Source organism: Malus domestica, chromosome 17 (genome assembly GCF_042453785.1).
Source record: "Malus domestica chromosome 17, GDT2T_hap1".
Taxonomy (NCBI): domain Eukaryota; kingdom Viridiplantae; phylum Streptophyta; class Magnoliopsida; order Rosales; family Rosaceae; genus Malus; species Malus domestica.
Window position 1 is genome coordinate 34,070,728 of NC_091677.1, and position 24,564 is coordinate 34,095,291.

The following is a 24,564-nucleotide window of genomic DNA, read 5'->3' on the forward strand; positions in this document are numbered from 1 at the left end:
TCCACTACAATCCATCAGTAACCTAACACTCTGCAAGCATTTGTTGGAAAATATACAAACCGGAAAAATCAAGAAAAATGATTTCTGCACCTATCTCTTTTGAAACTTTTTTTTGTCTCTTAATTTTCTGTTAGTTTATTCAATCCAAAAGGCAAAAAAGGGAAGTAGAAGTGCAAGCAGAAAAGGTGTAAATTAAAGAATGAAGATACCCATAAAAAAATATCTTCTTTCCTCTGATTCAGTGCACAAACACAAGTATGTGAAAGTGCATATAATATTGATAAATCGAGACATACCATGCAGACACAGGGCGGCCACCAGTTTAGAACTGTTCTGCAATATTGCAACTTAAAAAAATATATGTACTCCACCATTCTAGAATTCCCCATAATTCTTTCAAATGTTTGCTTCAGATCACAAATTACAATGAAAATACTAACCTTAGATTGAGCATGGTTTCTCTTCTTAAAAAAAAATCAGTAAACCAGAAAAAGCCAACCATATTAACTGTAGGGAGCGTTAAAAAACCAGTCGTAAAAAGGTCGTACCCAGTGCACAAGGCTCCCGCTTTACACAAGGTCTGGAAGAGGTGAATGTCGGTTAGTCTTATCCCCATTTATGGAGAGGCACTTGGTGCGATGGCAAGTGCCTTCGCCCATGAGCGGTAGGTCTCGGGTTCGAGACTTGGGAGCAGCCTCTCCATTAATGGGGGTAAAGCTAGCCGACATTCACCTCTCCCAAACCCTGCGTAAAACGGAAGCCTTGTGCACTAGGTACGACATTTTTAATGTTAAAAAACCAGTACTAATAAAAAACTTAATCCTCTCTGAGATTTGTTGATACATAGTAAGCTTGAATACTTTAGTTCACCCTCTCAGCCGCAACAACAAACTCCCACAATTTAAAAGTCTAAAAGTTTTTAAAATTTGTGGTTGCTATAACTTTGTACTATTAAATTATAGACGTAAAGTTTATGTGACATAGTTAACTAGTCAGAATTAATTAATTAATGATGGATTTGGCAACATGATGACAGAATTATAAGACCCTTTGCTTCTAAGTGATTAACCCTTAAAAAAGTAGAAGATTCCAGTTTTCTGCATGCCGATTTTATTTTTGTATGTTAGATAGAGACAATTATTATATAAAAAATGGGGTTCAAACTAAAAAAAAAAGCATAAAATATAAGATACCGGGAGTGACAAGATGAGAAAGAAAGGAAGATAATAAAAAAAAAGTGTGATATTCACACATCATTTTTTACATCTCACACACTTTTAAAAGTGAGATTCTCCTGTCATTTCATATTTTTGGCACAATAATTTATAATGTTAGCATGAGAATTGATGTCAACTTATAAAGTGACAAAGAGTCCATAAAGAATTTCAGTTTGAGAGAGTTATCTTAGCATTTCCCGTAATAATGTCCAAGACTGTGCAACTGAGAAAATTAGTGTGAGAGTGAGTGAAGTTACGAGGATTGTCGACCACAGATGCAGTCAGCAGCACTAGCTTTAAACCGAGAAAGGATGTGGGTGTTGAAGTGGAGGGGCGGGGGACAAAAGACAATCTTCTTTATCTTTCTTTTCTTGCACGCGCAGTAGCTACACACACTAATATAATCATATATGTGTGTGTGTATGGTATGATGCTTCAAGAATCAATTGTCTATGGAGTTGATATGTGAGGATCCATTAGGGCTTGTGTGTAGACTTTATATATATGTATGCTCTGACAAAGTGTAGGTCGGTGCACGGGCTAATGTCCAATGACCACCAACCAAACTTCCCTTTGCACTCTCTCCCTCTCTCCCTCTCTCCCTCTCTCTCTCTCTCTCCACATAGTTAATATAATAGACCCCTCAAAGGCCTCAACATTCATCTTGTACTTTCCTAGTATCTCATTTGTATATTAGTTTACATTCAGTGATGGGGCATACTTGTAGTCTTGTACAAAATTCTCAGCACCAATAAGAGTTTCTGAGAACTCTGAAGCTGGGATTTATGTATAGGAAAATTCCCATATAACTATAAGGTCCCCTACCTTTTTCTATACCTATGAAGCTCTTTTCAGGCCCATGACATTTTCTTCTCAGAACCTTAATTAGCTTCTTCATCCAACCATATTGAAATACTAATACAACTTACATGTTTTGGGTTAATACGGGTCTAATGATTATCTAATTAACATCGTGTTGGTACATTTTTAATATTAAATTAATTAAAATTGTCATTATTTGTTGTATGTGGGAAATTAAGATGATTGTCATAACTTGTTGTTAGTCGGAAATTAAGATGGTTGTCATTATTTGTTGTTATTGAAAAATTAAGATGAAGTCTTTTAGCCTTTCATATTTTGTAACTCTTATAACCTTTGTTTTGTTAGTTTGTGTTTATTACCATATTCATTAAGTGTGAGAATAAATCTATAATTAGTAGCATTTTCTCCACCATCCTTTTATTGATTATCCCACTAGTAATTCCTCGACAACAATTATTCTTTATTCCTTCATCTTTTCTGTTTTACTTATTGGCCAAAGAAGGGTGTTTTCATGTGGTGGAGCTTTAGACTCTTCCTTTTTGTGCAGATAGGTTTGAGTCACTCAACAATTCAGTTGGGTTATTGTATCGTGGAGAGGACAAGTCAAGAGATATACTATTGGATCGGTTTGTGGACTTTTGTTAAACTGCAGTGGACTTCAATCTCCTTAAAAAGAGCGAGATAATCGCACCTTAGCCTAATTGTCTTTATGCTTCTTAGAATAACATCATATTTCCTTGTAATTTTCCACACATGGTATCAGAGTTTTCAAACATCTTAGTCCATGCTCTCAACTTATTTTTTAATGTGAGGTTTAATGTGAGGGATCGATCGACGATAGCGCATTCGGTATGCATGATACATTGCCGAGATATTCCCAAAAGGTTAGAGTATTTTTCTACGTATAGAACATGCATTAATTATTTGGAAAGTTGGAAGGTAAATAATGGCAGAGTACGAGATAGTGCTTGTGCTAGAAAGAGAAAGAAAAAGAAAAAAAATGAGAGAGGATGAAAAAAATGGAAAACATTTGAATAGGAGAGAATCTTACTCCGTCGTAGAAATGCCTGAAGTCGCGTGAATATTAGCATGGCAGGCTGCCTAAAGTTTACCCATAAAGAGAAAGGAATCTGGCTAGCCCACTAAATCCTTTCTCATCTACCCACCACAAAACAAACATAAATATATCGCAGTACTAGCAATTGCCTAAATATGGCATGTAAATAAACAGTCATTTGCCATGGATATAATGAGAGGTAACACCGTACGTAACTATAAGAACATCAAGAACAAAACATCACTCATCCATCACTCATCCATCACTCATCATCTGTTGTTGGTGTCTATATGACACTTCTAAAGGCTCAACACTTAGAAATTCACCATTAATTAAATCATATTGTTTGGGTTAATATTTAACTCTGGGCTTAAAAGGAGAGGAAGCCCAAAAGAGTTCAATAGTGAAGATTTTGCCCGAGGCCCAGGGTTAAGTCCAAATACCCATTTCAAGACAATGTGACAGCTCCCCATTAAATGCAAAGGGTAGGTGTTTACAAGGGAAGTGACAACTAATGGAAATCAACCAATTCCTAGCCCAAAAGCACTTTTCCGAATGGCAGAACATGTAAAAATGCTGATGACTCACTACCCTCCAGTTGCTTTTGGGCAAGAGCAGAAACAACGCAGTCGGGTTAATTCATTTATAAATTAGGGAAGAGGGCCCAGAGATAAGGGCACACAAACAATCAAACAAACAAACATACAACTTGTCTCTCAGTCAAGCAAATATCCAGAAAGCTGTGCTTTGTCCAGATTCTGCACCCCTTTTAGCCTTAGACTCCCCCTAGAAAGACATCTTTTGTCTATGTAAAAACTCTGCTACCTTCTTCGAATGTTGTAGTATCAATTTTCTTATGTAAACCTATTTACTTTTCAACCCTCTTTCAATACCTAACTCTTTAGAACTACACCAAAGAGATTACAAGGCGTTTAATGTGAAATCCCATTCCTGGATTTCACTGTGATAATCTATGTATTTGTATTATTGAGGTTCTATATTATTTTTCGAGAATTTATATTAATTTATTTGAAATTAGGTTTTAATTAAACTAGTTATGAGGGTAGGGTAGAAGTTTGGAAATTAATTATCTAAAATCCATAGACCTTTCGAGGTCACGGTTTATATTTTCGAATAGATCTCAAAGCCACGAGCACATAGGCGAAAGCCATTTGTGAGTCCGAATTATAACGGTATAGTTACAAACGTTTGAAGTTGTGATACTATAGATTTTATGAATTAATTATATCCCACTTTGTGGGTAAGAGGCCCAGATCGATCGATATGGGGTTAAGTGGACCATCATAATTGAAAAAAAAGGAGGGGGAAGCAACCTATCAGGTGGAAGGGAAAAAGAAAGGAAAAAGAAAAGAAAAGAGGGATTTTTCCCCTTTCCATTTGGTCAACCCGTGCACCCACAAACCCAACTTCAACCCGAATGAATTCCAGTCAATCTCCACCATTTTCAAGCCATTCTCACCCCTCAACCACCTGCAACTTATTCCACAACCTCCCATCTACCATCTCCACCCAAATTTGGTGATTTTTAAGCCCAAAAACAGTGCGGGTGATCAGAGGTGTTTGAGGGCGATTCAGCCGTTTCGGCAAGTTTTACCACCCACCACCACCCCTAATCAACTTCCCTTGGATCCAGGAATAAGACCCAATCAGTTGTAGGGGTGTTGGAACATCGAGGAAGTCGAATCGAATAACACCCATCTTAGGGTTTCCGGCGGGTTTGAGTGATTTTGGGGTTTTTCCCGGTCGAATTGAACTTCAGCCCAGATTGGATATGGATCACAAGTAGTGGAACTATTGACAAGATTGGATATGGATCACAAGCAGTGGAATTATTGACAAAATATAAGGAGTGGCTGATGTGGACATTCTAGTGATACCTCTGGTATGTATTATGTGTTATGTGAGTGACATTGGACTACTCTTGTTGGGGATCTAGACATAAGGAATGTGTGTGATATGTATAATGTGTGATGATGAGATTGCACCATGTAGTAGTGGTACATGGATGGTCCTGCTTGGTATATCCGCGATGGGGGACCATACACATGCTAGGAGTGATCATGCTTGGTATATCCGCGATGGGTGATCACTACCTAGAGCTATATGATACAGTCCTACTTGGTATATTCGCGATGAGGGACTGTTATGGGTGATCATGCTTGGTATATCCGCGATGGGTGATTACTGCCTACGGTATTAGACTATGCATATGGTTCTGCTTGGTATATCCGCGATGGGGAACCATACACATGCTAGGAGTGATCACGCTTGGTATATCCGCGATGGGTGGTCACTACCTAGAGTTAGAATGTGGTCCTGCTTGATATATCAGCGATGGGGGACCATATGTATTCAGGGGTAATCATGCTTGGTATACCGCGATGGGTGATCACTGCATGTACAGTACGATGAGATTATGCCTATGGTTCTGCTTGGTATATCTGCGATAGGGGACCATACGCATTCTAGAGGTGATGATGATTAGGTGATGATGATTAGTTATACTTGGTACATTTGATAGCCGATCATATTTAGTTTGGTTCCGTTGAGTGGTCCGGAACCCGAGGTTGTTGAATTTCGTGGAGTAGTCTAAAATCCCATTATTTGGAGAAGTAGGCTTGGTCTAACCATGTCACTCTAACCTTAGTTTTATATATATTTGTGTCAATGGTTTCGAGAATCTTGTGAATTGAGTTAGAAAAGATGTTGGACGTCTGAGTGACTCTTTCGGGATTTTCTATGATTCGATTATGATTTCATAAGGTATGAATTTAGAAGATATGGAAATAATTGTTATTACTTTGATCAAATTAATTAATTAATGTGGCTAGAGAATGGTTTTGTGTTTCGTCGGTTCTTAAATATGATGTATGTTGTGAATTACGATATCATGATGAGACATAATGATTTATATGTTGGATGGGATAGAAATCATGTTTTCATGGGGGTTGGTTATGTAGCCTGAGTCCAGGAATTACATGTTGTCGGGTTATAATAAATGATTGAGGAATGCTATGCTTTTCTGCTTGAACTAAGTGGAATAAACGTCTGATTTTGTGATGAGTGAACTACGAATGGCTTGATCCTTATTGAGGGTACGTAGGCAGTCTAACGAGGAGGTTATATGCAGCCATAAAGTAAAGGAAAAATTACATTGCAATTTGATTCTCGAGTTGTGATTTGCCATATCTCGAAGATGGGGTATGTGAGATATACGAGTATTTGGTGACGTCACGTGTCGATCCTGGACGTATGTCGGGATCGGGGCGTGACAACTTTTTGTGGTACTAGAGCTTAGGTACTAGGTCCTTGTACCTTTACCTTAGTGTAGGAATGATTTTTGGGTAATGCCATTTGTAACTTTGACGGGACACTACTTAAGCGTTTGATCTTGTCAGTTTGAAGCCTTGTGTTGCTTATGTGACATTGCTCTTGGTTGGTATCGATGTGTTGAGCTCATGTATTGTGCTAATTTATTTCAAAGCATGTTGATAGTGCGTTGAATAAGTGGTTCAATTAATTTTTACTTAATCCTAGAAAATGTGATGTGAAATTCACATGCATCATCATTACTTCAAATAGTAGTTAGAATGCCTTCATTTAAACCATGGATATGGATGATTGTGAAATGGTTGTGTTCATATGATTGAATGGGAGAATAAAAAATTTTAAAATATCATATTTCATGTTATAGCTTCAAAGATGAGTGTTTGATTAAAGTCTCGAATTAATCTTGAATTGGGTTGATATTATGTTATGCGATATTAAAATTTTGAACGTTAAGATGATTGTGCAATTGTGATAAGTAGATAGAAATGTCGTATTATATCTGTGCAATTGAGAAATGTTGAATTGGGCGGCCAAGGCCGTGGATGTTAATTCGGGCAAAAAGGCCTGTGGAATGTGAGAAATGGATGAGTGGGCACAAAGACCCAATGTTTCTGGGGAGAAGCTCTATGTGTGGGCTGCGAGAATAAATTATCAAAGTGATAAATATGTGTGACGTGTTTTGGCCAGGTATATTATAATCTTTTCCAAACTACTAGTCACTTATGTGGATAAAAGAAAAAGATGATGAAATTGTTGTTTCGCCAATGATGATTATGGCTAGAAATTTTCAAATATTATGGCCATGCTAATTATGGCTGAAAATTTTAATATTTATGAAAGTCATGATGATTTTATGAGCGGGAATGAAATCGCAACCCGATGCTATGATTGGTTTAATATATAATGGTGAATAATTGTGATTTGGAATTCCAATGAATTTGGTTGGAATTTTTTATATGTGATTTACCAATTCTGATGGTTTGGCTTGAAATTCTGATATTTATTTGACCAATGAGGGTTATGGCTGGAATTTATGACATTTGTTTTGCTAATGATGAGTATGGTGAATTTTTTTTGATGTTGGTATCACCAGTGAGTGTGGCTAGAAATTTTGAGGAAGAATCGTGGTAACGGCTATGTATAGTCAATGATGGTAAGTGGTTTTACCAACGCTTGTGGTTATTATGCTAATATTTATCTAGCCAATGGTAGATGTGGTTTGATAATTTGGTATTTATTTAGCCAATTCGGATTGCTGCTTGATGTTTGATACATATTTTGCCAATGTGTATGGCTAGAATTTCTAATATTTATTCTGCCAATAAATGTTGCTGGGAATCTGAGTATATGGGTGAGAATCATGATGATCTATCCGTTAATTTATTTATTTTGAGCTTGAACAAACTCGTAGACTGAGGTTATGATTTTATTTACAATAAATGGAATGATGGGGAAAGTTTGTAATTATAAATTTGGTTGGTTTGGTTGCCATAATCATGAGGGTTTAGGTGAGAAAAAAATTAGTTTATATGAAAGAGTTTTCTACACAATCATAGTTCATTGGAATTTTGTAATTTGGAGTGCTACTATTACAAAGATGTTGTTGTTGTATTTTAGAAGTCAAGCGCCGATCAACTATAAGCATTGTAATGGGGCGTAAACTTATTTTAAAAGCAGAATGTCTCACATTTGTCTCGACCAATTTTCTAATTTTTCTAATTTATTATGTCATGTTCATTTAACATTTAGTTAATCACGTACATGCTTTAAAGTGTGTACTCATTTGCATGATAATTTATAAAAAAAAATTTAAACAAAGATAATTCAAAATTTGTATAGGTATTTAATATGGCAATTACACTTTAATTTTCCAACAGGACACTTGGCAGGAGCAAGGGTCCAAGCCATGTTGAGAGGATCTCGCCATCCTCCTTGTAAGGATTCGGAGATCCTCCAATCACATCTATTCATCATACATCATGCGTTTAGTTTTTTGTTAAATACTGTTTATATTCAATTTTAAATTAAAAAATTTACAATGATTCCTGACCGCATGATGTACAATAAACAAATGTGATTTGAGGATTTTTAATACCCTCACAAAAATGATCCGATGATAATCTTCCTGGAAAAGATGCAGTTGGAACAGGATTAGTATAACTGGGCTTTCTGTGAGGGACATGTTTATAGAGTCGAAGTTGTCAGGGCCTAAATGCGGTTTTGAAGTGCGGTCCCTTGGTATTTATTTCCGAGTTGGGTACCGAGTCTAGCCATCGCATTTTTTATTTGCCACAAAGCCCATCACATTTTCAAAGTTTCAAAAAATGTAACAAATTGTACAAAAGTAATTGTTTTTACCTCATTTGAACTATAAGCCTCTTGCAAATGTAGCAAAATCATATAAAAATGTTGTAGTATGAATTTAGAGAGGGAAGAGAGAGGGAGATCGGCAGAGAGAAGAGAGAAAGAGAGAAGGACTGGAGGAATTTTGTGTTGATATTCCTTATATCTTATGCTTTTATTTATAGTAAACATGATGGACTTTACATGTCGTACAAATAATACAGAGTACAATAGGAAATATTTAGAAGATCTCATAGAATTTTTGTATACAATCTACTAAAATTTACAAAATCACATTCTTAATTAAATATTAACTGCAACAAAAACATAATTTTAAAAGAATCTATATCCAATCCATGGTCCAGAATATTGGAGAATCAGTAATTTACATACTTTTATAATTAGTTGTCAAGTTTCATTCTCAAAAAAGTACAACAAACAATTATGAAGCTTTTCTCTCTAATAATCTTTCCATGTGTTTTTTTTTAATACAAATGACATTCTACACTAATATATATTAAGAAGAAAAGGGGGAAGGTTTAAATTTTAGAAGAGAAAGGTACTAACCATCAAGTGTTGCTCAGAATTGGGAAAGGATCCTCTTCGGATCATTTCCACCAAGTCCACCAAGGCACACAATTCAGACTTTTGAAATTTGATCAAATAACTAAAATTATTATAATTTTTAAAGTGTGTCCCTGTTTGTAGTCATTAGATCAAGTTTCAAAAGTCCGAATTATATGTTTTGGTTGACTTGGTGGAAAGAATCCGAAGAGGATACTTTCCCTCAGAATTAGTGGTGATGTGATGGAGGAACCATTGAATTGTCAAAACATTGCAAATCGAGATCTACATGTTAACTAACTCTCTTTTTTTCTTCATACAATTAATAAACCCTTAAAAACCTAATACTTAAAATACCTAAAATATTATCATTTTTCAATAAGTTTTTGTTCTATGTTCTCATTTCATCGGCACAAGACACAATGTGAAGATGTAAGGTATACATGGCATGGAAGTTATTCCACATAAGTTAGTCTCTATTATATACAAGGATGTGATATTCACACACCCTATTTTACTTCTCACACATCTTTTTAATTTTTGCAAGAGGTCCAATATTTCTTGGCTGAGATGTTAAATGCCAGTTATGAATTTAGAAATATTCAAGGGAGACAGAACTTGAGGTCCAATAACATTAACAAACGTTAGTTGTGTGTGCATAACGCTAACAACCGTTAATATCTAATAATTAATGAATTTGTTTTTGTTAATAAAAAAAAAGGATGAAAGGACAATTTAATTTTCTATAATACAAAAAAAATAATGGGCAATAATGTAATTTCATAGATCTAAATTTTATTGTATGATGTTAAAATATCTTTAATATTTAAAATTAAAAAAAATTAAAAAACAAAAACTTCCTACTCTCCCCCATGTTCTCTCTCTCCCCCTCTCTCCTTCTCATTAAAAAAAAACATATGTTCATACACAAAAAGTGTGTAGGCAAATGCTAGTGATGAATAAATATCTTATACATACGAGTAATGCTAAAAAAAATCAAATTTAAAAATAAAATAATATGATTATAAATGATTGAATTATTAATTAAATATCGATCAACATATTTATTTCTTATTAATAACGTATTATTTGATTTAAATATTTAATCTTCGTAGAATTATCCCTTATATATATATATATATGCCTTCCTTCCCTGTTCCCAGACGCAGATTGCGATGGTCAAAATCATCCTTATTTAATAAATACATTAGGGTCAAAAAATAAAAAATGAGGGTCCAGTTGTAAATATCAGATCATCTGTCAGTCCGAAACGCAAGCCGGGGGTTTGGGACGTCAGCTGACATGCGTCACGCCATACGCAAAATCCACCCAACTAATTAAAAAAGTAGCAACTGGTAGTACTAGAACAGAATAAAGTCACGCTCCATTCCCGGTGACGTCATATGTTCTTTGCAGCTGGATTTTACCATTATCTCCATCCAGTTAGGGTACAAATATGAAATATGGAGTTCTCTGCAAGGGCCGGTGGGGGTGATTTCGTCTTTCTGTCCTTATGCCAAATCGGACAGTGGGCCGGGCTCCTTCTTAATTGATCACAGGATTCACGGTGCATATATAATGATGATGGTTTTTGGTGACCTCAATATGACTACGTCACCATGCATGTATAACTCTATAAGAAGTCTAAGATTAGAGAGCAGCACGGTACCCCAACAGTTGCCAACCATGGAAAATAAGAAGAAGATTGAAGACGTTGACCAGGTGTGCTGGAAACATCAGGATGATGATGGACTCAAAGAAGAAGAAGAAGAGAGCGAGGAGATGAAGATGGAGAAGTTTTATTCGTTGATTCGGAGCTACCACGAAGCTCGTAATCGTCTAAGATTAAGGAACGCAACACGGCCGCCGCCGCCGCCACCACAAGTTCATAGTGATGATCATGAAGTATTGTCGGTCAACAAGGTCAACAGCAACAAGAGAAGAAAGAAAATGGGTGGTGATGATGATGATGCAGGAGGAGGAGGAGGTGGAGGGAAAATTTGGGTGCCAAGTTTTGAGGTGGGGGATTTTGCCAACGAGGTGGAGTTTCGACGTTCTCTCTATTCTTGTAATAATATTATTACTAGTACAGGAAGTACTGCTAGTTCTGCAGAACAAAAACAAGATGATGGAAAGAACGAGTTCCTGGACTTGAGGCTCACCCTATAGACCAGTGTGTGATTTGCAAGTACATCTTAAATTAACCTGTAATTAACTAATTGAAGTTTCTTGATGTGTTAAATTAGGGTTCTCAGTTCTTGATGATGTTTAATTTGAATGTTAATATTTTGATCTTTACTCTCTCCTGAAATATGAATCCAAGATGGATGAATTGGTTACTTGAGGGAGGCAGCCGCAGAAGAACCTCCGACTCGGTTCCTTGAGAAAACAGGCGAAATGATTTTAGGTAGGGATAACTAATTAGGGGGATGCACCGTGCATTTTGTGCTTTTGGCGCAAGAAATGTTTGTTTTATGATTTAATCACGCCCCATGACATCCGGCAATCATAAGTTTGCGACTTTTTTTATTTTAATTTTATTTTAATTTTTTTTATGTTAAAGAACATAATAAACCAAAGAATAAAAAACAGAATCGACAGGGAAAAAAAAAAGAAATAAAATATAACAAGGAAATTAAACAAGAAAATTTTAACAAAAAGCTTCCGGTACTGTTCATTTTAACGAAAAATCACATTTTACACTAAAAAGTCAATCCTGACACTATTCACTTTACCTTTTATTTTGTCCTTATCGTTAAAATTCAAAGTTTTCAAACCATTTTCATTATTTTTCCTATTAAACAAATGCCCCTTATATGAATAATGTGTGTTTTTAGGCAGTGGAATTGTACATGCGATGCATGCATTCGGAGGAGTGCAGAAGAAGAAAAAAATATAGAAAAGACGGTTTTCTTGATAGTAATATGCATAGATTATTTTATTATTCACTTATATTGCATCACGGGAATGAAGAATATCATGTGACACTTTATGATAGCCACAAAACAAAAATCGTCTTGTCTTCCAAAAACACAAAAAAAACAAAAATCGTCTTAATTGTCAGACCCTAAATGCTTTTCTAGTGGTTGAAATACATTCGTGTCTGCTTCGCTAGCCCCATTGTTTGGCATTAGTTTGTCAAGATGCAAGAGGCATGAGCGCTTTAAATAGACTACTATGGACATATTATTCAAAGAACCGCATAGACCCTCGATTTTGTTTAGAAACAAGAAGATTACAGCCTAGTAGTTGGTGAGGGCGAGTCACTTAGCACTATGGTTTAATAGTATTCTTCTTCATTTGTAAATAAGAGATCTTAGGTTCAATATTTATCAAATACGAATTTGAATCATATTATTGTTAATCCGAGTATAAAAAAGCCAATTGGAAGAACATTTATCACGAGATACCGACACCCACAAGGATGAGATGGTTATCAATAATTGGTCCATATATAATAAGAACAACACATCATACAACGTGATATCTTACATTTTTAATCTCGAAAATCATTTACATGATATGAGTACAAAATTATCATGACATCTTCTGTCAATGATATAACATCATATAGAAAAAACTTCACATAAGGCCACAACATACTCATCCACACCGCTGTACGCGGATCATAATTTGACTGAAAAAAGAGGAGGACAGTCGAGAAGGAAAAGCCATCGCAAGAAGCAAAGTGTGCGTCACAGTCTCACTGACAATCCTGCACCTTCCGCGAAATATACAAAATGATATATAGCGCTTCGGTTTTGCAAGTAACCCAAAACCCGATGCACTAATTCGTTTTTTGGCCACAATCCATCTTCTCTCCATACTTTTTTTTTTGGAAGCTTCTTCTCTCCATACTCCTACCCAAGGAAGAAAATATCGGTAGTATCGGAAATATCGGTAGTCCGAAAACACGAAAATATCGATGGAAATATCGGGATAATATCGATATCGATAAAAATTACATGGAAACCACGGAAATTGTAAGAAAAACTTGGAAATTTTATTTGAAACTTTGCAGGATGTTTATTTAGTCAATTATCTATTAGTTTATCACAAAAAATTGGAAGGAAATGCATTGCATGATGAATTTAATTGATTTAAGTTGATAATATAGCGAGCTGGCAAACATTGTGAATGTAGAAAATATGTAGTAATTAATGAAAAAAATTTAAACACACCAAAATCATTTATATATAATGAAATTAACAAATGTGGAACAAACAATTTGAAAAGTAAGAGAAAAACTGACAATAATATATACATGTGCAATATGGAAACTTTCACACGGCATTTCTAGCGGTGCTGCAGAGATTATTGTCATGTGAGATCTGACAACACACGCACACACCACAATTTCCTTTAGCACATGACAATAATATATACATGTTTTTTCTTCCTTTAGCACTATTTCCTCTCTCGATCCTTCTCCCAGTCTCCTTGTTTCTTCTTATGCCCCCATCTCTTCTCTGCAACACACCCACACACCACACACGCACACACCACACACCACACACGCAGTCTCTCCTTCTCTCCCTCAGTCTCTCCGTCGTCCGTCCATTCTTCTCCCTCAGCCTCGATCTCGATCCTTCTCTCCCTCAGTCTCTCCGTCCGTCCATCCTTCTCCCTCAGCCTCGATCTCGATCCTTCTCCCTCAGTCTCTCCGTCCATCCTTCTCCCTCAGCCTCTCCATCCTTCTTCTTCTCCCTCAGTCTCTCGATCCTTCTCCGGTTCTCCCCCCCTATCAAATCCGAGCGGGTTTTAGGATCTGGAGAAAGGGATTGCTCATTTTCAGGGTCTGAGCGTGGATTGCAGAGAGAGGATTGCTCATTTTCAGGGTCTGAGCGTGGATTGCTCATTTTCAGCTGTCGTTGCGACGACGACGGAGGATCCTCGGCGATATTATGGTTAATATCGCAACAATATCGCTAATATCGCGATATTATCGATATTGGCGATATTATCGCGATATTATTACGATAATTAACTGTAAACGTTGAAAATATCGCTATGTGAAAATAACGATATTATCGGCGATATTTCGCCGATAATATCGATATTTAATTCCATGCTCCTACCCCATGTTTCATACGCGTTCCATACAAATATTAGCTCATAGGAAAAGGTCATGATATGATATGGGTTCATACAACCATGCCATAAAGTTTTCGGTGTGTTTCCGATGTGACCGTTACACTGACAAGTAAGTTTTTATCAATTAATTTATGTTACACTACGTATTTTATAATCTTATTACTATTTCACCATGAATAAAAGAGTATAATATGTTCGTACATACATGTTATAACACGTGTATTAGTAAGTTATGTTGAAACAAAATAATTTCAACTAGGCAAGGGTGACAAACCCATTTGGGTCCCATGAAAGATACAAAGCAATAATGATATAACCCTGTCATCCTCATGACCTAATATATAATGTATCACGGAGTCCCAGCCAAGCCAAGAAGGAGCGCAGAAGCAACCTAGAAATTGATTGAGAGGATATTATCTTTATACGATCATCATTCTGTACCTTAGTGAATTAAACTAGACGGTGGCTCTTCCAACCAAATATCACATTCACGTTCACATGATTCATCACATGGAGACCTGCAAGGAGAGCAACAAAAGGAAGATGATCAATAGCGACGTTGATGATGACGATGAAGAAGAGAAAATTGAGTTGTTCTTTGCTCTTATCAACAACATCCGGAAAGCTCGTGATCGGTTGATGAATGGTTCGAATGTGTCGAAAGGGAGCGAAATTCATGAGAACGTATCAACCAAGAAGAATAAAGGGAAAGTGGTAGAGGAAGATGAGGAAGAGAAGACCACAGCTGGAGTTTGGAAGCCAACTTTTCAGCTTGAAGATTTAACGGAAGCGGCGACTCAGATCAAAATCCCTCATGTCATCTCTCGGGTTAGTAAGAGAGAACATTGTAAAAAAGGTGATCTAGATCTTAGGCTTTCTCTCTAACTATGTATCATTTGGTGTGTGTAATTACTTATTAGTCGTAGCCTTATAGGTTACGAATTGAAGAAGACAAACTAAGAATAATCTATGTATCATTTGGTGTGTGTAATTATAAGTCGTAGCCTTATAGGTTACGAATTGAAGAAGACAAACTAAGAATAATCATGGCAACAAACTAAGCTATTTATTAAAACACGAGTTGAACGGATAGCATATCGATATATTTGTATGTGGTCCAATGTCTTAGTAAATAGGGAGTTGAGATCCTATCTATGAGGTTTGAAACACTCACTCCCCTTAATTATCGTAATAGTTTTGAAATCTCCTCTTCTCCATCCCTTAATAGTAATAATTAAAATATAAATAAATCATAGCTTATATATATATATAGGTATCAACAATTACAACACAAGCTACTTTTGTTCCTCGATCTTCGTCATCAAAGATCAAACTAAAATGAGTAATCAAAATCTCTTGTCAAGATTTCTTCTATCAACTTGACTCTAGTAGCATTTTTTCTTTTCCTGGTCAATTTTGACTCTAGTAGTATTGAACTGATGTGCTCAAATCATGCATATGTTGTTGGCAATGGAGAGGTTCACGGTGGAGGACGGGGAAAGGATTGGTACGGGCGACAGCGAGGAGAGATGGATATATGAAGAAAAGTGGTTGTTTGCTGCTGATTTATGAAATTACACTAGTAAAAAAAATATATTGCTCGACAAAACACACATCGTCACACAAAATCACTTTGCGCAACGAAATTTTAAACTTCGTCACTCAAAATCTTTCCAAAAATTAAAAAAAAAAATTTAAATCTTTGTGTGACGTATCCAAATATTTTGCCGCCTAAACCAATTTATTTTCGTTTTTATTTAATTTTATATTATAAATTTTGAAATATAGTTATTTTCATAAGTTTTTATTATTCTTTTTAAAATTTTGCACGATGAATATCAATATTTCTTCGTCTAAACCTTATTTACTTTTTATTATTATTTATTTTTATATTTTATATTGTTAAACTAAATTATTTCTTTATTTTTTATTATTTTCTTTGCGCAACGAATACACATTTGGTTGCCTAAACTGTTACATCCCGGCCCGGGGTAGATCACTTCCCAAGCCCGCTCCACCACTGTAGCACGATATTGTCCGCTTTGGGCTTACCATTCCCTCACAGTTTTGTTTTTAGGAACTCACGAGCAACTTCCCAGTGGGTCACCCATCCTGGGAGTGCTCTGGCCTCTTTCTCGCTTAACTTCGGAGTTCCTACGGAACCCGAAGCCAGTGAGCTCCCAAAAGGCCTCATGCTAGGTAGGGATGGAAATATACATTTAAGGATCACTCCACTGGGCGATGTGGGATGTTACAATCCACCCCCCTTAGGGGCCTGACGTCCTCGTCGGCACACCACGGCCAGGGTTAGGCTCTGATACCAATTGTCACATCCCGGCCCGGGACGGATCACTTCCCGGGCCCGCTCCACCACCGTAGCACGATATTGTCCGTTTTTGGCTTACCATTCCCTCACGGTTTTGTTTTTGGGAACTCACGAGTAACTTCCCAATGGGTCACCCATCCTGGGAGTGCTCTAGCCTCCTTCTCGCTTAACTTCGGAGTTCCTACGGAACCCGAAACCAGTGAGCTCCCAAAAGGCCTCGTGCTAGGTAGGGATGGAAATATACATTTAATGATCACTCCCCTTGACGATGTGGGATGTTACATAAACATTTTTTATTTTTATTTATTTATATTTTAAATTGTAAATTAAAATTATTTTCTTGTTTATTATTTATAAAAAGTATTTTTATAAATTTTGCGTGACAAACCAATATTTCGTTGCGCAAAATCCTTAAAATTGAGCGGGAGCCAAAAATGGGACACGGGAATTAATTTTTTTTTTTTAAGACCTTTGCGCAACCAACACTTCATCGCGCAAAACTCTAAAAATTTGGGCAAGCGGCAAAAATGGGACACGGGAATTTTTTTAAGACTTTGCAAGACCAATATTTTGTCGCTCAAAGTGATACGATTTTTAAAACCAAAATAACTCCTACACAATTTTCTCAATGTCTTTCTCTATTCTCTTACCTCTCCTCTCTCTTTCCCTCTCCCCAAATCCGACCCTCTCTCTCACACTCACTCATCTCACTTAATCTCTCTTCTCTCTCTCTTCACTATCTCTCACTCTCACTCACTCTCTCATCTCTCTCTCACTATCTTCTCTAATTCTCTCACACTCACTCCTCCTTCTCATTCTCACTCACTCTCAATCTTGCCAAAAGGTATATTCTCCCCAAATTTTAATTTTTTTTTCATTAATATGTGTTTTTGGAGTTAATTTTGAGTTTGGTGCGGGGTTTGGGGTCGAGTATAGGGTGATGGGTGGAGTTTGGGGTCGGATCTGGGGTATACCAATTTTAGGGGAGATTATGCTAATTTTTGGTATTATTTTATGTTATTTTTTGGCTACTTGACCATGTTTTTTGTTGTTGTAGGGAATCGTCAAGACTTTGAAGGCTAAAGTTGAGCATTAGGACGCTATCGAACTATATTCCCTGCCACTACCACCACAATATACTTGTATTAGGATTTTATTATTGTACTTTGTTAACTTATGTGTACATTTTGAATATATTATATATATTGGATAATTTGATCACTATTTTTCATATGTAATTTTATTTTGAATATGTCAATTTAAATTAAAGTAATTAAAAAAATAAAATCATACAATGAAATTAAATTAAAAAAAGTAAAATTCGAAAAATCTTGCACTACCAAATATTTCGTCGCGCAAACAATTAATATAAGAGAAATAATAAAACAAAGTAATATAAGAGAAATAATAAAACAAATTAATATAAGAGAAATAATAAAACAAAAAGTCAAAAACCTTGCGCTACAAAATATTTTGTTGCGCAAACCCTATCTTCACGAGCTTGCGCGACGAACCATGCGCGACCAAAATTTCATCGCACAAGGTTTTGCGCGACGAAATTGTACTTTGGACAACAAACTTATTTCATTGCGCAAAGTGTTTTTTGTAGTAGTGTTAAATCAAGGGCGAGTTTTTTAGACGGATCGGGTTCAAAGCGGGTCAATTTTGATATATATAAGGATTCATTTATAATTATATATCATATTCGGATCATCAGATCTAACTAGTAAATCCATATTTGATAAGGAATCTATTATAAGCCCTAAAACAATAATATATCACTAGAAACTTCATATTTTCTTATATTATAAAATTAGAATTTTTCATGATGAATAATAAGAAAAAGGAGATTTTACGGTACCTTATTAAAAATGACATACCCCGACCTGGGAAGGTCGAAACATGCTGGCCATCACCGTGAGGTGACGTAACCATAAGGGTAAGTGATGCAAAAAGTGAATATATTTAAAACTAATTAGAGCTAATTATACTAAATAGTGAGAAAGTGCGTAATCGTGGGAAAAACCCACTACAATTATTCAGAGCGTAATAGACAGTGAGACTACAGAAGAGTAGTCAAAGTAACTAAGTACACTTATTACTCGCCCAGGGGAGTGGATCCTCTAAGCCTTATATGTATATTCCCATCTCTACCTAGCACGAGGCCTTTTGGGAACTCACTGACTTCGGGTTCCATCGGAACTCCGAAGTTAAGCGAGTTCGCGCGAGAGCAATCCCATGATAGGTGAACCACTGGGAAGTTCTCGTGTGAATTCCCAGAAACAAAAACTGTGAGGGCGTGGTTGGGGCTCAAAGCGGACAATATCGTGCTACGGTGGAGTCGAGCCTAGGATGTGGTGGGGGCCCAAGCCGGGATGTGACAATTTGGTATCAGAGCCAATCCTTGGCTGGAAGTGTGCTAACGAGGACGTCGGGCCCCTAAAGGGGGTGGATTGTAACATCCCACATCGCCCAGGGAAGTGGATCATCTAAGCTTTATATGTATATTCTCATCTCTACCTAGCACGAGACCTTTTGGGAACTCACTGGCTTCGAGTTCCATTATAACTTCAAAGTTATGCGAGTTAGCGCGAGAGCAATCCCATGATGGGTGACCCATTGAGAAGTTCTCGTGTGAGTTCCCAAAAACAAAAATCGTGAAAGCGTGGTCAAGGCTCAAAGCGAACAATATCGTGTTACGGTGGAGTCAAGCCCGAGATGTGGTGGGGGCCCGGGCCGGGATGTGACAAAAAATAGGAAGACTTTGGATGCGGTCCTTAATTTCCAATGTTCTTTGATTGAAATCTTGTTGGTTTTCATTTTTTTATTGAATCCCTGACATTAAGGTAATAATATTTTGGGTAAAGTACAAAAAATTACCTCAACTATTGGTGTCACGACACTTTCATACCTCGTCTTTTTAAAATGACAATGTCATACCTCATCTTACGAATTTGTGTCAATGTCATACCTCTGTTAGTTTTTCTGTTAATTTTTCTGTTAAGTGCTGACGTGGCTAGATACAGGGACCACTCACTAGTCTAACTGGATTAAAATATAATTAAATATATATTTTAATAATTAAAAATTAAAAAATTAAAAAAAAAAAAATTATATTAAATTGTGGGATTCACTTCTCTCTCTCTCGCCTCTCTCTCTTCTTTGCATCCCCAAAATCCCAAAGCCCAGAAACCCTTCCCACCCGTCCCCCAACCTTCCTCCACCACCCTCTCTCTCTTCTTTCTCTCGCCTTTCTCTTCTCTCTCTCTCTGGGCAACCTGCATCCTTAGAATCCCAAAACCCAGAATCCCATTACAAATCTCAAAACCCAAAATCCCATCAAACCTCCATTTCTTCCTTTTTTTTTTTCTGTAGCAGAACAGATGCGGGAACCGCCGGAACATCGATATCGCGTTGTGCCAGGAGAAGCCGATTTTTTCTAGGTAGTCAATTTGGGGCAGGTGCTTATCTGCGTCCCCATTTCCATTCCCATTATCCTCATGCCAACCATTCCTTGTCTGCGTCCCTGGTAGCAAATTCTCACTGACACTACCACCTCCGCCTCCATCCAAGTCCCTCTTAAGCAACTACAACAACTGCTTCTGTTTCTCGCTTATGCCCCCACTATTCTACCTCTTCATATCACCAGTCAGGTCAACGATGCCGTTCTGGATGGGCACCATCAAGTCCTGCATCCCAAACCCATTCCAAGACGAATCCATGGACGTAAAACCTATATCCCAGTTCTGGTGTTGTGGGTCGGGTCGAGCTGGTAAACCTTTATCCTAGAGATCCAGACCCAAAAGAGACGCGAGCTCGAGCGTCAAGGGGCAGCCGAAAATCCCTTCGAGAAGGGTGCGATCGTGCGCAGCGGTGACAGAGCAGCTGTCGTGGGCGTCCCAATCGCACTTCTGGCAGAGAACGAGTTTGTTGGTGGAGGAACGGACAGAGACGGCTTTAGAAGCGCAATTATCACATATCTGAGAGCGCACATGCTTCCAAGATAGCAAGTTAGCGAAGCGCACGTGCTGGTCGCAGAACAAGCAGAGCTTGGTAGAGTCTGCCCAACAGTAGATAACTGTTGGCTGGTCGCTACACCCCCTCTACACCTCCAGATTTGGGGCTCACCATTTCCAAAATCCCTAATTTCCTACCTACCAGTATCAAACTATTCCAAATTTTGAAGAAAAATTCAAAATTTCAAACTTTGAGAAGGAGAGAGGTGAGAAAGAGTGGTGGAGGAAGGTTGGGGGGATGGGTGATAAAGGTTTCTGGGCTTTGGGATTTTGGGGATGCAGAGAAGAGAGAGAGGCGAGAGAGAGAGAGAGAAGTGAATCCCACAATTTAATATAAAAAATTATTTTTAATTTTAATTTTTTAATTTTTAATTATTAAAATATATATTTAATTATATTTTAATCCAGTTGGATTAGTGAGTGGTCCCTGTATCTAGACACATCAGCACTTAACAAAAAAATTAACAGAAAAACTAAGGGAGGTATGACATTGACACAAATTCGTAAGATGAGGTATGACATTGTCATTTTAAAAAGATGAGGTATGAAAGTGTCGTGACACCAATAGTTGAGGTAGTTTTTTGTACTTTACCCTAATATTTTCTATGTAGGTTTTATATTTTTAAATTAAAAATTGAAGTTTGTTACTTATATTAATAAGATTTAAAAAAAACTCATAATTTGTGAGATTAAATTAAAGGATAAAATTTATTCTCCAATATATTGTGTTTATACCATATTTAGGGCTTCATATTTAGATCTCGTACAAATACTCGGAGGACTTAAATGTAATTATGTGATAAAGGAAGGGGCAAATATGTAATAAGTGAGGAGTCCTTATTCTATAAAAGGACCCCTCACCTCACAATTAGGGGAGGTCATTTCTGAAGCCTTCTCACCCCTCTCACATCCTCTCTCATATTTAGAGGTTCTCTCCCTCACATCAGATAAATGCATATTCAGTGTGGACGTAGCCCAAACCTTGGGGTGAACCATGATACCTCTTGTGTTATTTACATTTCATGCAGATTCACGGTCGGATTTACGTTGTTCCAAGACTTCCAGTTTTGTGCATCAACATTTGGCGCCGTCTGTGGGAATCGATACGAAAAGTTGTGTCGGTTCTCTTTCATTTTTTCACCTCCACTGTGAATCTGCAGAACCTGCAAAATCTGCAAAAACCCAAAAAATCCAAAGCTTTCCCAGAGAAACCCCACGGTTCTCCATTTTCATATGCCTAACAACAACAAAAACATGAATCCATCTGAATGTCTTCTCTTTATCTTTCTCTCCCTTGATTTTGGTGTTCCATTTCAACTTTTGTTAAAGCCCATTGTCTCTCTCTCATTCCAAGAACAGTCTCCCAGCTAGAGAAAAGACCAAAAAAACAACTTAATTTAAGCACTTTGAGATCTGGGATTTTTTCAAAAAACGCATCTCCTCCACCTTGGCCATCCCTGCCGTCATCTGCCTGACTCTAGTGATCACCCTTGCGATCGCCACCCTCATCCTTGCCTAGTAACGGAAAATCAATCGATGAAGCCATAGGAAGGGTTATCCGAGCTCAGCGTAAGGGTGCATGCTCTGTTTTCGAGTCGCATACCCACCACCACAAGGGTCCTGCCCGCTTCCGGAGCCTCGACTTCGGCAAACGCAACGGCTACCTCAAGGGTGCCGTCACCGAGATCATCCACGCTCCTGGTCGCAGTGCCTCGTTGGCCTGCGTTAGCTTCCACCATCCATTTAGGTATAAGAAGCAGCAGAACGAGCTCTTTGTCACCCCCGAGGGAGTATACACGGCTCAGTTCATCTACTGCGGGAAGAACGCCAATTTGGTGGTCGGGAGTATGTTGCCTCTCAGATCGATCCTGGAGGGAACCGTCGTCTGTAACGTCGAGCACGTACTTGTCTCCACCGACATCTACAAACCAAGGATCTTCAACGGCTTATGATGCAAGCTTGAGTGATGACAGCTGGCCTCAAGATATCTTTGAGGTTGCCAGCAGTAAACACTTCCAAGTCATGGGAAATGCTTGATGCAGACAGGCTTCCCGAGAAGAAGTTTGAGTGGGTTAAGGCCAGAAGATCTCCGCAGGCCATTTGGGCAGTTTGGCGTGCTTAAGGACATCTACCTGCCAAAGGATTACTATACTGGAGCTTTTAAGCCAACTTGGAGCGGCAAGATGTACTTTGGGGCAGTGGAGGATGAGGATTTTTATTTTTTAGCCACATTGACAGAAACAGAGAGACCACCAGTAAAGCTACAGGAAAAGAAACAGAGAACTTGAGTGCCATCTGCACTCTACAAAGCAAAAGCAAAAGTAAAGCAGAAAAGGAAAAGAGAAAAGAAGAAAATGGGCAAAATTATAAGGTTCCTATTATTACAATTCATTTTGTCTACCAGGTGAAGAGAAAAGAGAGATGCAGCATAAAAGAGAAAAGAAGAAAAGCAAAAGGGAGGCACATGGGGACACTGCAAAAGCAAGGAATAAACACACCACCAGAATGATGTAATTTATTTTCATTATCTTTCGGAGACATCTGTATAAACCTCATCAGAGGGTAATATGTATAAACCCCATCAGAGGGTAATTAAAAAAATAAAAAAATAAAAGAAAAGGGGCAAGCCCAAAATAATGGACTGCAATGTCATGTGGAGGGCGAAAACTCATATGCCCAAAAGAGCCAGGCCATTTATTATCACCAACCAGATGACCAAAAGTACGCCCAGTACTCCAAAATTATTCGGCAACCAGTCGCTATTACCACCAACCAGGTGATCAAAAGTACGCCTAGTACTCTAAAATTATTCGGCAACCTACCGCTATTACCACCAACCAGGTGATGAAACGTACAACCCGTACTCTAATATCATTTGGCAACTAGCCATTCATGCCAACAACCAGGTGATGAAATGTACAACCCGTACTCTAATATCATTTGGCAACTAGCCATTCATGCCACCAACCAGGTGATGAAATGTACAACCCGTACCCTCATTCATGCCACGAACCAGGTGGTCAAAAGTACGCCCAGTACTTCAAATCATTCATGAACATTACTCATGTCATTCATACATAAACATTCATGAGCATCACTCATGACAATCATACATAAACATTCATGACCATCATTCATGTCAACATTCATGAGCATCATTCATGTTAACATTCATGACAACATCCATGAGCATCACTCATGTCAATCAACATAAACATTCATGAGCATCACTCATGTCAATTAGCTTCAAAAGCTTCATTTACAGAGCTCTAGCTTCAAAAGCGTCATTTACAGAGCTCTAGCTTCAAAGCTTCACTTGCAAAGCTTCACCTACAAAGCTTCAGTGCAGGGTATACAAATACCGCCTCCGAACAACCGCCACCTCGGCCCATACATAGATTCAATTTGAAGTCTCCAGCCAACAGACTCTATTGACCGAAGACTTGGGGGACTACATTATACACCATATATTGGGCCTTATGAAAAATACTTGGGGGACTCTAGCCCATATTTATGTATTGAGGAGCAAACTCTTATTCTATAAAAGGGACTACCTCACCATCATTAGAGAGCATCAACTCTAGCACATTATTCATGTATTGAGGAGCGATCCCTTATTCTATAAAAGGGACTCCCTCACCATCATTAGAAAGCATCGCCGCCTACTGAGCAACCGTCTCGCCGCGAGCATCAACTCTAGCCCATCATTCATGTATTGAGAAGCGAACCCTTATTCTATAAAAATGACTCCCTCACCTTCAAACACCACAAGCC

The 24,564-nt window shown here is 37.7% G+C and overlaps 2 long non-coding RNA genes across 2 annotated transcripts; both read left to right on the forward strand.

Moving 5' to 3' along the window:
* Positions 1-13,764: 13,764 nt before the first annotated feature.
* LOC139193826 (uncharacterized) lies at positions 13,765-15,523 on the forward strand. Its single transcript, XR_011578322.1, has 2 exons — positions 13,765-14,557; positions 14,806-15,523. It is a non-coding gene; the product is annotated as an uncharacterized lncRNA (long non-coding RNA).
* Positions 15,524-17,090: 1,567 nt separating this feature from the next.
* On the forward strand, positions 17,091-17,998 carry LOC139193827 (uncharacterized). Its single transcript, XR_011578323.1, has 2 exons — positions 17,091-17,618; positions 17,832-17,998. It is a non-coding gene; the product is annotated as an uncharacterized lncRNA (long non-coding RNA).
* Positions 17,999-24,564: the final 6,566 nt, after the last annotated feature.